This window comes from Acipenser ruthenus, unplaced genomic scaffold (genome assembly GCF_902713425.1).
Source record: "Acipenser ruthenus unplaced genomic scaffold, fAciRut3.2 maternal haplotype, whole genome shotgun sequence".
NCBI classification, from domain to species: domain Eukaryota; kingdom Metazoa; phylum Chordata; class Actinopteri; order Acipenseriformes; family Acipenseridae; genus Acipenser; species Acipenser ruthenus.
Genome location: NW_026707499.1, coordinates 250,562 through 264,804, shown reverse-complemented (window position 1 = coordinate 264,804; position 14,243 = coordinate 250,562). Strand labels below are relative to the sequence as shown.

The 14,243-nt window shown below is 36.7% G+C and overlaps 1 long non-coding RNA gene across 1 annotated transcript in view; it reads left to right on the top strand.

Annotated features, from left to right (window-relative positions):
* Positions 1-297: 297 nt before the first annotated feature.
* Positions 298-14,243, top strand: part of LOC131727471 (uncharacterized) — a 54,134-nt gene continuing 40,188 nt past the window's right edge. Inside the window, exon 1 of the long non-coding RNA XR_009322184.1 lies at positions 298-1,990. This is a non-coding gene — a long non-coding RNA (uncharacterized LOC131727471). The remainder of the gene's footprint in view (positions 1,991-14,243) is intronic.

Sequence of the window (14,243 nt, the reverse complement as noted above, 5' to 3'; positions counted from 1 at the left end):
TTCAATTACGTTTTAGCTGGGTAGAATCATTTTAGAAAAATATGAATACTGTACCTAACATTTAGAGCAGCTGGAACAAGCCTTTGAGGCTGTAAACAAACTGGACAGTTAACTCTACTTAAATACGAGGTTACAGAATACAGAGTAGCATACATACATACGATGTAGCAAACAGTCACCCATAACACTACATTACCTTCAATATTACATAAAAATGCTGCTAAAATGGTGGTTTTATTTTCTAAAGCTTCCTTCCTTTACGCACTCTGGTGTGGCAGTTCCTTGGTCTTTGCTTTCATTCTCGTTTAATAACAACACGCATGCAGTTGGGAGAATTGAAAAGATAAGAGTTAACACAGAAGCAGCAGGAATGTGAGTGGGGAGAGCGAGTTCAAACGCTGCGTGACTTGCAAATTGCGGGCGTGTTATTTAATAACTGGAAAGTCTGTCAGTGTTTTTTATTTATTTTTTTAACATGTTGCGGAGGATTTCAGCAAGGGAATGGTAATCTGTAACGACAAACGGGAATCGTCAGTCAAGTGTGATCAAGAGTCATGCACTGATCAAGGGGCAATGATCACAAACCACAGCTGGAAAGCAAAAAAGAGCAACCGGCAGTCAAGACCTCACCACTGCAGCAGACAGCAAAACAGAATTGAAGGCGGAAGTTGAGTGTTCGGGTTTCCAGTCTAGAAGAAGCCCACTGCCTAATATCTAAACCGATTCTTTCATTGTAAAACAAACAAATAATAATAATAACAATAAACATACCGAGGGCAGTGGAAAACAAACGCAGTTGCAAATTGCTTGGATGGGAGAAATCGAATTCGTTTGTTGGAAGCTTGTCTGACACAGACTTTCACGGTTGTCTCTTTCGTATCGAATCATCGGATTTGCTTTATTTCTTCTATCGTATCGCACGGGTTTTATCTGAGACGCTTCTTTCTCGACTACAGACTGTGAACAGACTGGCCTGTGTATTCGATCTGCTTCCTACAACAAGTACTCCAATCTCCTTAATTCTACCACAGGTCTAAGACTAAGAGTATTGCTCCGGTGTGTTTATAATTCGAATTTACAGTTTAATGACAATTAAATTACACACAGAGGGAAAACCAAGAACCGACGTATATCAGTGAACCTTATGTTATATCCGTACACATCTTTATTTTGATTGTGTTTTCGGCGTCTCTGATTAATACGCGTGGAAATCAACTCTGCATAAAACGTTGCAAACATCGAATTGTACATGTTGGCTTAGTTTACGTCTTTGAAAGATTCTTGATAAGGAGGGTCGAATAAGCCAAGGAAGCCCGTTTAATTTACGCGGGTTGTGAATTTTATTACATTATTTTAATTGATTATTTTGGCGATATCTTTACAGACCAGAGTTGTTCTTTTTTTTAACAGTTTAAGAAGCTATTTTAATTTTAAAATTTAACAACGTTTAAACAAAAAGGTGGAGTTGGGTGTATTGTATGCTTTGTGACAAATAACAATTACCGGGCGATAGTCTTAAGTATTTGTAATGTGTTTTTTTCCCCACTGACAGCTGTAAAAGGCCGTTGTTTTCTTGCATTACGTTGACATGATTTTGGTTTCTTTGCCTATTTAATAGTCCTTGTGCTTTCACTGTATTTTACACTAGTACCTTCTTGTCGCCATGTCTTGAAGAGAATAGGCTTTTAACATTGCTACGTGGTAGTGTAAACAATCCCCAGCATTTTACAATCAAAGGAAATAAGCTTATCGGATCAGAAATAATTAATAATTATGGCAGATCGCGGTCGCATACGATATGGCAACAACGAAAGTCCAACTGCTAGCCCTGGGACTGGACGGAAGAAAGTGCATCAGTCGCCGAGTTCCAGAACCAAGCATCATATCAGCGCCCCAGGACACAATTTTAGGAAAGTGACTTTAACCAAACCAACGTACTGTCACCACTGCACCGATTTCATCTGGGGACTGGCTGGGTTTCTGTGTGAAGGTAAGGCTTTTTTTTTTTTTTTTTTTTTTTAAAGACCCGAATGAATGCTAAAATGTTGCGTTTGTGTATTGGTAATGGCGGCCATAACAAATCATTATATAATTCATATAGTGTTTTTTTTTTTTTTTTTTTAATTTTAAAAATTTATTTTTGTATTATTAATTACATGTGCAAATGTGCATACATTTATTTTAAAGAATAGTTATTCAACCAATCGTTAACCAAAAATCATGTTGATTATCAGGCATAGCAGTTGTTTGTATTTGTTTATTATTTGATTTCTTGTTTGTTTATTTAGGGTGTACATGGTAACCCTTTGTACATACCCCTCGTTTCCACATGTGCCTGGTTACCATGCTTGAATGGGAAGTGAATGTTCTGAGAACTGTTTGACAACTTTCAATGTTCAGCCCTAATCCCATGTTTAATGTACGTTAAGTCATCAAGTAATGGTGCTATAGGCAACAGACCCTTAAATTATAATAAAACAACATTTAAAGGCTGTATTAATTTTAATTTTAGTGTCAAAATGTGGATTTTTTACTAAAGTGATATGATTTGTTGGTGACTGCTTTCTACGTCTTTCTATAGTTAAAATTCAGTACACTCTCATTTATCAGAAACCAACCCTTGTCTTTCCATTTCTGTGAGGGGTAGATTTTATAGCAGGCACACACGTTTCTCCCCTCCTTGTAGCTCTCACAATGTGAACTATACAGACTGCTGCACCTACCTTCAGAAGTATTATTTGATGACAAATGACCGTTGTAAAGTGCTTTCACCTTCAGCTTGGGGAGCTTAAGTGTAGCAGATAATGACCTCTGCAATAGACATTAATGGTTAAGTGTTGTAGTCTATTTTCAGTAAAGACTACCCCCTTAAATTACAGTAACATTATTTTTGCACTCTACTTTTGTGGATATATTAAAAGTAAAAGGAAAGACCAGATCTTTTTTTTATACAGTTTTAGCAATACAGTACATTGTTCTTTCTTTAGCTGCATAGTGCAATTGACCAGCTTCTGTAAAGAAATGTTCTCCAAAATTGTTAGACCAATTATAATGCATGAATAGGAAACAATTACAAGACCCTAAATTAAAAGTCTCAATTGTTCAATTTTTGGTTGTAACATTATTGGATGTATTTGTGCTAATGACGTTTTTGATTTTTTGCCCCCTTTTGTTTGGAACAGTTTCATGCTGTATTTTTCATATAAAATACTTCTACAAAAACATTCTTTAGATGTTAAAGGTTTGTGAACTAACCTGTAACAAAAAGGCAATACTGGAGGTTCCTGAGAGCTTCACCAAGTAAAAAAAAAAATCAGCCCTTTGCTGTTGTGTAAACATGCTTATTTGGGGCTAAACTGAGATTAGCTCCTGGACTGTGTGTACTGTATATGTTTTGGAAGTGATGTTGGGGGATGCTTTTTTTTCATTTTAGTCTTCAGATATTTATTTATTAATTTTTTTTAATTTAGAAATTGCCGATTTATTTTATTATTTTCTCCCAATTTGGCATATCCAATTTTTTTTTTTTTTAGCCTCAGTTCTCTGCTACCACGCCCGCGCTGACTTTGGAGCGGCGAAGACGAGCACACGCTGTCCTCTGAAGCGTGTGCCGTAAGCCGACCGCTTTTTTTTCACACTGCAGACTCACCGTGCCACCTCAGAGCTACAGCGTCGGAGGACAACACAGCTCTGGGCAGTTTACAGGCAAGCCCGCAAGCACCCGGCCAGACTGCAGGGGTCGCTGGTGCGCGGTGAGCCGAGGACACCCATCTTATTAGGCTATTTCAGGTGAAAATAAGGAACAATGGTGAAAGTTTGAATTAAATCAAATGTAGTGGTTGATTAGAGACCAGTGAATGTCTGTTTTTTTTTTTTTTTTAAACAGCATTAGCAGTTTCACAATTTTACTTCATTCGTTCTTCTCTGATACTGCAATTGTATTTGTTAGATTGAGGGCCTGTTAGAAATGTGCACTGTTACAGGAAAGAGTGTATTCAGTAAACCAAAGTAGATTGAGAGCTGTCAATTTATGGCCTAGTGTCCAGCCAAGTTTCGCTGTCTTTTAGTTCAGTGTTTGATTGACATATACAACAACAGAAGATTTATACTGACCAGCACAGGCAGGTTTTAACACAAGTCGCGTCAAGATTTTAAGGGTCATTACAGTTAATTAGAGTATTGATTGATTTTTTTTTTTTTTTATCTTTTTTTTCATCCTTACTAAATTGAACATCACTGTCTTAATTGAACAATAATCGGACTTGGTTTACACTTTAACACTACAAAGCAGTGTGAAGTAGTGGTTAGGGCTCTGGACTCTTGACCGGAGGGTCGTGGGTTCAATCCCAGGTGGGGGACACTGCTGCTGTACCCTTGAGCAAGGTACTTTACCTAGGGTTGCTCCAGTAAAAACCCAACTGTATAAATGGGTAATTGTATGTAAAAATAATGTGATATCTTGTAACAATTGTAAGTTGCCCTGGATAAGGGCGTCTGCTAAGAAATAAATAATAATAATAATACACTTTAACACTGTTAGCTTTGTTGAAACAGCTGGATGAAGAAGCCATAATTAAGGGGCATATTCTCAAAGGACTTACGCACCTCAAGGGTATTTATGCATGTGAAGAAGGGTTTACACAGGGTCGGAGCTGCTATTCATTCTGGAACGAGAGTGAGAAAAGCACACACGCATCTGGAGCACAGATACTCGCTTCAGGGCAGCAGGATTAAAAGTAGGTGTGGTTTAGCTAAAAATAGGAGTTCTCACAGATACGCAGAAGATATTTGCATGCTGAAACGGCAAAAGACGAGGAGACACCACGCGTAAACTACTCGGCTTGAGAGCAGAATTAAGGGGTGTGTAGGAGCTTCAGCCAAGCGGCCATGAGTAGTAAACACAGTTGAAGACAACCATAATTATTATTAAAACACAAACGCTATGTGAAATATTGGTTAGTAATAATACTAAGAAATTATTAACTTCTGTGTTGCCTGTTGGTTTATTTTATAGCAATGTACATGTTTACTTCTGTTTTAAATGTTTCAAACTCTATTGACTTTGGCATTTGTTTTTTTGGAACTAGCAAAAACAAACAAAACAATTACGTTCATTTGTTCCTCCAGTGAAGCTGCTGAGTTGCCTATGGTACTGAATGTGTTCAAGCCCTATACTTCAAAGAGATCCTTTTGTTTTTCTCCAGGTAAAGTCAGCCATCATCATATTGCAATCCAACATGCTATGTTTGTCACTGAGCCAATGGCTAATTACAAAACTAAGGGTAGGAGTGATATTATTATGATCGTGAAACTAAAGCTGATAAGTATGTGGTGTATCAAGTTTATCATTTTTTTACAAGCGCTAATATGCCTACTTAACTGTGAAACATATTGTTTTTTTCACATAATGGTATAAAAGTACTATGATACAAAACTACAAGATTTCTTAGCCGGAAGAAGCCACTTGTTCTGTATTCAAATGTTGACATTGTGTGAAATCAACAGAATATTTTTGGACTGGTATGTTAACCCTTCTTTGAGTGATGGCGTTCACTTTGCGTACCTCCAATTACTGTTGTTGGTGTGCTCTTCTGTGTAACTATACAATTAAATATATCAAATTCAATTTAAGATGTTACAATAAAGTGCTGGGTTTGTTTTTTGTGGGGGTTTTCTAACATTGCTGATACAATACTGTAAAGTCCTCCAAAATGTATTTTGATTTGTGTATTTAACCTACTTTCACTTATTCAGCATACTTTTAGCAAAGTATTATTTTTTTGGCCAGACTTATGTTTGTTGTTGAAAGGAAATCTTCTTTCGATCTTTAAAACAAATGTTATAGCTCAAATTATAGTTGACATATTAAATACTGTTAGTTTTTGAGAAATGCTAGCCAAACGCAAACTCCTGGCACCTTTACTTGGCCATTCAGAGGCATGTCTTTGTTCAAGCCATATTTGCATTCCAGAGTCCGCTGAGCGGCAATCCCCACCCACAGCCAGCTATGCGGCACAAGTTTCTGTATAAGAATGCGTGTATTGTGGGGGTGCGTATCTCACGTGTAGCAGCAAACACATAGATCCAGGTTATGCAGGGTTTATGTGCTTTTTTGAGAATAGAACATCAAAACTTGGCTTATAAATGATAAATTACTGAGAAGCCAGCATTTAAAGTTAGAATTGCAGGTGTTATTTCAAATAGAGATTCCTAGCCATAATGTCACAAACTTAGAGTAAGTAGCGGGGTTCCGGAAAATATAGCATATGCAGTACATCCCCACGTGCTGCTGCAACTGTTTAAATAACTACCTGTAATTTTTCTTATGATATGATGGGCAGGTTAGCCTTAAATGATAAGTAGTGAAAAGGATAATAATTACTTTTAAAACCTAGTAACAACACATTTAGCAAGAAACCGTTCCATTCAAGCACTGTGGCTTCAAGCTGCACCATTGAAGTTAACTTAATTGTCACTGTAAGGAATTTCCTGACTTTTGAATCTTCAAGCATAAACCATAACTATTTGTTTTAACAAAGGTCTTTGTAATGAATAATATAAAAGCCCTTATAACAATAAAAAATATATGTTGTATACTTTTATAATGGACTGTAGGAATAAAATTGCTAGTACTAATTTGTAGCACCATATCCATATTGTAAAAATCCTTATCTTTACAAAGCCTATAGTAACATGTACATTTATTTATTTTTTATTTTTTGGCTTGAAAATGATTTTAGTAACTTCTACTCCTCTGACCTCTCTATCTCAGTCTCCATTAATGCTATCAATCTTTCTCCTTCTCCTCCTGCAAGAAACCTAGGTGTTATTTCGGGAGGTGGTCTATCTATGCTGTAAAAATGTAAATACAGTAGCGCAGAGAGGAGTACTGTTGGACAAACTGAAAAACCTACTACTCCTAGCAGGGTGGTCAAACATGTTTTTAGATTTAAACAGAAAAATAATCAAAATGGATTTTATTAATCAATTTCTACCCAACTTAAAGATATCTGAAACAAATATATATATAATTTTAAACCATTAAAAAAGCCTTTTAATGTGCAAAAAATCTGCTCATTATTGAACCAGAAGTCCATCTTGGATTTACTGTGTACGCTGAATTAACTTTTAAGTTTCAATAGTTTAATAAAAAAAAAATTATATTTAAATAACAGAATTCAAACAATAAAGCAAATGTGTGCTGCAGTATTTGTTAAAAAAAAAACACCCTCTGTCACTAAACCGCCTGTCAAAAGTCAAGAGCAGCTGCACATTATTCTGTACTGCAATAAAATGTGTAGGAGTCATTTAAAAGGGTAATGTTTTATTTACAACAGAAGAAAATATGATTAAATGTATGCATGCCCCGATGATCCAAACTGACACCAAGTCATTGGAGAAATGCTTTAAAAAAAAAAAATAAAATAAATAAATAATAATAAATGCAGTTAAAATAAATACAAATAAAAAATAATTGTGCTGTAACATTGAAGTATAAAAGTAAAGAACCTTCACATTGAGCATTACCAGGCATTATGGACTTTGTCTCGGGCCCCATTAGCCAAATGGTCCATAATGCCTGGTTATTAATAAGCCGGCCAATACCAAAAGGAACATGAACGTCATTGCAGCTATGTACACTTTTCAAAAATTCCTGTCATTTGAAAAAATAAAATGTAAAGAGTTTTGTTGGGGACATTTTACCAAACTAGACACTTAAACAGGCAAATTCACACTTTGCGATTAAAGATTGAGCTACATGAACAGCATAAGAATAATATTAAACCACCTACACATGCAGTAGTAGATAGAAGTCTTATATGCAAAACTAGCACATCCTACTTCTGAAGTATCTTTTGAAGTAATTTCAGTGACCTTGTGAGCCACTGTATAATTATTATTTTACCCACTTGCATAAGAAATCAGAAGCTGTTATCACTGAGGGATGGTCCCTCCAGAACATTTTAAAATACCTTGAATCAGTGTCGTGGCCGACAAGTGTGGTTTTACAACGCAATAGGAGGTGTTTCTAATTTTCTTTCCAGCCCATATTGAAAACGAAAAATAAAAAATAATGAGGCCTGTGAAAACTTTACTGAAACTAGATTTAAAACTAGTTTAATGTGAACTCCCACACAATTAAAAAAAAAAAAAAGATTAACAATTCAGTGCTGTTCCAACTTGTATCGTAAGTGGGTTATTATTAGCCACTAAACTAGTCAGTCTAGAGGCCAAGACACAAGCCACAGTAAATCACAATTAACCATTACAACTTGCTACAGTACACCAAATGCACAACGATGCGGGTTAAATTAGTTTACAAATATATACAGTATAAGTATATATATAATATATATATATATATAATATATATATATATTTTTTTTTTTTTATGAGACCAAAGGTCGAGTAATTTATAAACTGTCACAGAAACCCGAGATGGAATTGTTTTCCTGCAATTCACTGAAGAGGCCCATTTATTTTTTATAATACATGGATACCGTTGTGATGCTAATATTAAAGAAGATGAGGTTCAGCAGTACAGTTGGGTTTTTTAAACATAGTGTTTCAGTGCTGTACAGCCGTTCTGTGTCGTTATCCGTTTCTCTGAGATACGAATGTAACAGCTTTACATCATTTTTTTTTTAATGTATTCTCATTTTGTTTATCATTAATGACCATTTCTGTACTGTGGATGTTGTTGAGTGATTGAAAACGAGATATTTTGTGTTTGAATTGAAAGTGATGGTCTCGAGGAGTCGAATGGGTCAAATTTCAAGTATATTTTCCTCTAGAGGAATTATCACCTTTTGAAGTTACTACTGTGGTATTATGCCTTTTTTTTTTAGAATGACTCAGGATACAAATATAGCCTTCATCCATGTATTTATATATTTACAGTGCCGTGAAAAAGTATTTGCAACCTGTCTGATTTTCTGCATTGTTGCACATTTTTCACATTGTATTTTGGTCAGATTTTTTTGTGGGTTGTAGTAGTATATAGAGGTAGTCTGAGAGAAAAAATGACACCAAAGTTTGGTGCTTCTTTCATTTCTTTGGTGTGCAAACATGCAATCTTCAGGTGTGAAAAAGTTATTGCCCCCCCTAGTTAACTCAACCCAATTAAAGGGATAATTAGGGTCAGCTGTTTGAGTACTTTGGTTAACAACCAGGCCTGATTTGGGCCAGCCCTGCCCGACATAAATCTGACTAACTTTGGCCCTTACCATCAGAGTGAAGTTGTCAGCACACAGGTTCTAGAGGCACATCATGCCACGAACAAAAGAAATTCCTGAAGACCTCTAGAAAGAAAAGTTGTTGATGCTTATCAGTCTGGAAAGGGTTACAAAGCCATTTCTAAGGCTCTGGGGCTCCACCGAACCACAGTCAGAGCCATATTGTACAAATGGAGAAAAGTATTGGGACAGTAGCGAATCTTCCCAGGAGTGGCCGTCCTGCCAAAATCTCTCCAAGAGCAAGGCATAAAATCATCTAGGAAGTCACAAAGAACCCTAGAACAACATCCAGGGATCTGCAGGCCTCTCTCGCCTCGGCTAAGGTCAGTGTTCATGACACTGGCAAAAATGGGATTCATGGCAGAGTAGCAAGACGGAAACCATTGCTCACTAAGAAGAACATGAATGCTCATCTCAAGTTTGCCAAAAAGCACCTGGATGATCCTCAAGAGTTCTGGAACAATGTTCTATGGACAGATGAGTCAAAAGTGGAACTTTTTGGCCGACATGGGCCCCGTTATGTCTGGTGAAAACCAAACACTGCATTCCACAGTAAGAACCTCATACCAATGGTCAAGCATGGTGGTGGTAGTGTCATGGTTTGGGGATGCTTTGCTGCATCAGGACCTGAACGCCTTGCCATCATTGAAGGAACCATTCTGCTCTGTGTCAGAGAATTCTACAGGAGAATGTCAGGCCATCCATCCGTGAGCTGAAGCTGAAGCGCAGCTGGGTCATGCAGCAAGACAATGATCCGAAACACACAAGCAAGTCTACATCAGAATGGTTGAAGAAATTTTAAAGTTTTGGAATGGCCTAGTCAAAGTCCAGACCTAAACCCCATTGAGATGTTGTGGCAGGACCTGAAACGAGCAGTTCATGCTCGAAAACCCACAAATGTCACTGAGTTGAAGCAGTTCTGTATGGAGGAGTGGGACAAAATTCCTCCACGGCGCTGTGAGGGACTAATCAATAACTACAGGAAGCGTTTGGTTGCAGTTATTGCTGCTAAAGGTGGTGTAACCAGTTATTGAGTCTAAGGGGGCGATTACTTTTTCACACGGGGGCATTGGGTGTTGCATAACTTTCTTTAATAAATAAATGAAATATGTATCAAATGTTTGTGTTATTTGTTCACTCAGGGTCCCTTTTTATCTTATATTAGGTTTTGGTTGAAGATCTGATAACATTCAGTGTCAAAAAAATGCAGAAAATCAGACAATACTTTTTCATGGCACTGTGTGTGTGTATATAATATATATATATGTATGTATGTGTATATAGATAGATAGATAGATAGATATATCTCTCTATATATATCTATATATATATAGATATATAGATATATATATATATAGATATATATATATATATATCTCTCTGTATATATCTATATATATATATAGATATATATATAGACATATATACATATAGCCCCAGCTTCAGAGCGATTACCCCTGGACTGTACCTTGGCTATTTAATACCTATACGCAGTGTCGAGTTTACAATTTGAAAAAAACAAGACCATCCAGATGCGTATCACAGAGTTCTACCCTGGAAACAGTAGGTTTGCAGTAGTGTAACCTACCTGTACTGTACATTTCTGCACTTGCATTACTTTTTTGCACTTACTTTCTTGTTACATTCATAGGTTTTAATAAAAACATTGAGTGTAATGTGTGTCTGTAATAAGAATTTTAACTGCAGAAATGCTGTGGCAGACCTTTACGGGTTCACTGCTTACATTGCACCCTTGTAAAAACACAGGGTGTAGGCATGATTGGCCGGCCGTTATCTAGTTGGATAACACAGTGGAGACCACTGAATTCAAACCAAAAGCCAAGAACAAAATGAAAAAGTTACCTGTGTGGAGTCTGAACAAATAACCTTTGCAGATAAGTGACACTGTTATTGTTTTGTTTCATGATCTGGTCGATGCTGCAACTTGATATTTTGTTTTGTTTAGTTAGGAAATCTGTGGAACTAGCTTGTTTGTGTTTGGTGATTAAGAATTATGCTGTATCGGTTTTGATATTGTTGTTATTTGAAGTAAATTTAAAATTTAAAACACACAAAGTGTTATGATGTTTAACTAACTATTAACAAAGTGAGTTATCATTTGGGGTTCTCATCACCACCCGCTTTCGATAAGATGGCATATATCTATTTTGTTTTGTTTGTTTGTTTTCTGTACTACGAATGCCGCTTTTTCATTGTATGAAAATGTAAGGTTTAATTTAATGCAGTTTTTTTTTTCCATAGAAATGTGTTCTGAAAAACAAGTAATAGTTTTTGTTCTATTGTGTATTGTTCATAATACTATACTGAATATGTACTTGGTACACCCTTACCTAGCCTTTAAAACATTCTTTGACGTCATCCTTTGATCTTTTGAGTTTTGATTGAGCTTTGATATATTGTTGATTCACAAAACCAGTCAGAACGATTACCAGAAAAGTGAATACAATTTTATTATGCAACAATCATTTCAACAGTTAATTAGTATTACACATTTCAAACGTAACACTAAAAAAATGACTTGCGATTTCAATTTAGCATTTAATATTTTTTGCTATAAGTGGGGTAATACAATTGCGTTACTAATGTGAAATATTTTTTTCATAATTACAAATTGTGACAAAGCCTCTATTTACAATATAAGTTTGAACACAGTTCAGGGTTCCTAACAATGTCTTTGGTTGACCAATCACATTCGACAACAAAGGATGTGTTTATACAGGATAATACCTGTATTTTTCCTGTTGTGTCCCTTTTCCAGTGGGAACACAACTTCTTTTAACAAACAAAACAAAACTCCTAGCTTCTGTTTTGGAGCACTAACTAAACTTAACAGGATCCCTAACTTTACTTAGTCAGACGCTAATCCGGTTTACTGACTAAATATTACTCGCAAATCACAGATTTAATATACTTTGTTTTGACATGCACCACGTTCAGTTTTATACACAGTTCCTTACCTTCCCACAGACAGCCATTGTCTTTGAAACCTGTCCTTTTATACCTGCCTGGCTTGTTAAATTATGAACAGGTGTATTAGTTTAACTGATTGCCAGTCAATCAGTGTTCTTGGATAGCTATGGCATTCTGGGAAATGTCGTTTTTCTTTCCTCGTTTAACATAGTTACATTTTATTTTTCCAATGTGTTCCAATTTTTAACAAAGGAGCGAAAACCAAATCCAATTACCAAATTAACAATCAGTTGAATCTCGTTATGGGACTAGTATCATTTGGGAAGAAATGTTTGAAATGTCCTAAACAACTCAAAGTGTAGAATTGGAAAGAAAAATAATCCACAAATTCTCATGCCTAACGGCACTTGAAACAGTAAATTATTTTTACCGATTCAACACTTGTTGTTTATCCCTTACTTAACTACTGCCATACAAATCATTTTTTATACCAGCATGGAGAAACATTCATATTTATACTTGAAATGCTTTAGACAGTAGAAATTAATCTGAACAGTCATGGACTGTATACAGTACTTACAACATGAAAGTCACGAGACTCGCGCAGGATTCCTGCCTTAATGTAGAATGAGCATCACATGGTGATTAGGCAGTGGTGGCGTTTGTCCTGAGGTGGCCCAATGCAAAACTTGCTTCCGGGGCCCCTATTCCCTATTCCTACCAGTAATACTGCGCTATGATACCATGACTTTGAAAACAGGGCTACAACGACACTATTGAATGTATTGCATTCTAGTACAGCAATTGCAAAAGAAAACAAACCAAAAAAAACTCCACTCAGACACAGGTAGAAATTAACTTTTTGTGCTTTTACAGCAACAAAGTATGCAATTATAGCTGGATAATCCAGTTTTTGGCAAATCTGGTGCATGATCAGTATCTGCCCTAGTCCAGTAAAACGTCCCTGTGACATTGTAGAAAGTAAATAGTTTTTGATTAATTTCTTGTTCAGGTAAGAAAAGCTTCTGTCACCTGACACGACAGGCACAGTCAAAAGCAGACACAAGTCAAGAATACTGAGGTTAGGATACAGGTCCAGCAAATTTCCCTTGTAGATGTAGTCCAGCATCACAAAAGGCGAGGACGATACATTGGCTGGAAACACATTTATTTGAATTTGTTTCCAGGTTGATTCAAATACGCAGCCCTAAGCGTGTGAGACACCTATACATGTATTCTCCTCAAGTTTGCAGCACAGCACTGCATTTTTAAATGTTGTATCATTTTAGTTTAAATCGTGGGTTACATGATTACGAGGCACATACTGACATAAACTTGCGCATGGCTTTAAATCCCTACAGGTTGTGTTTTTTTCTGTTTGTGGCTTGTGGAATATAGATAAAAAGAACGGTAAAATGGTTAATAAGCCAAGACAACTGGGGCCCCCTTGCTGCCTCGGGGCCCCATGCAATTGCATGGGTTGCATGTGCCTAAAACACATCTAAATGCAGGGACAGCTAATTGTAGCCTGCATGGGAATTGCCAGAAACATGTGACCAGTAAGTCTGGGTTTTCAATAAAAATAATTGTGACCTGGTGAATAAGTGACTGGATTCTTGATTTGTCCAACAGTCAAAGTATGATGGCAAAACTTGTTCCTCAGCTAAAACAAATCTTGTTGTCCCGGGTGTGGGCAGTATGGATTCCACACCCCCGGGTGAATCTAGTTAATGATGAACTGTTTAGAAAGTGACACTTTCTAATCTATTCATACTTGCTATGATGAAGCCTTCAAAGATTATTTGAACTTAACACCTGAAGCAGGCACAGCAATTAAGTTTCACGGGGCGGCTGCCGGGACTAGTGTAGTACAGAGAAGGCAGAAAGGAGGTGTTAGTGCAACAGTAACGGACGAAGGAACCCGACTTTAGAGAAGTGGACTGCGACCCGAACTTCTGAACAGACTGCTGTCTGGATAGAAAAGAGATCCCCCACCAGAGAGCCGTCTTCTGCGGAGGAGAGGGCTTGGTCTTGAAGGCTGCGGCCCCGGGGATCTGAAAACGTGAGAAACTCTGC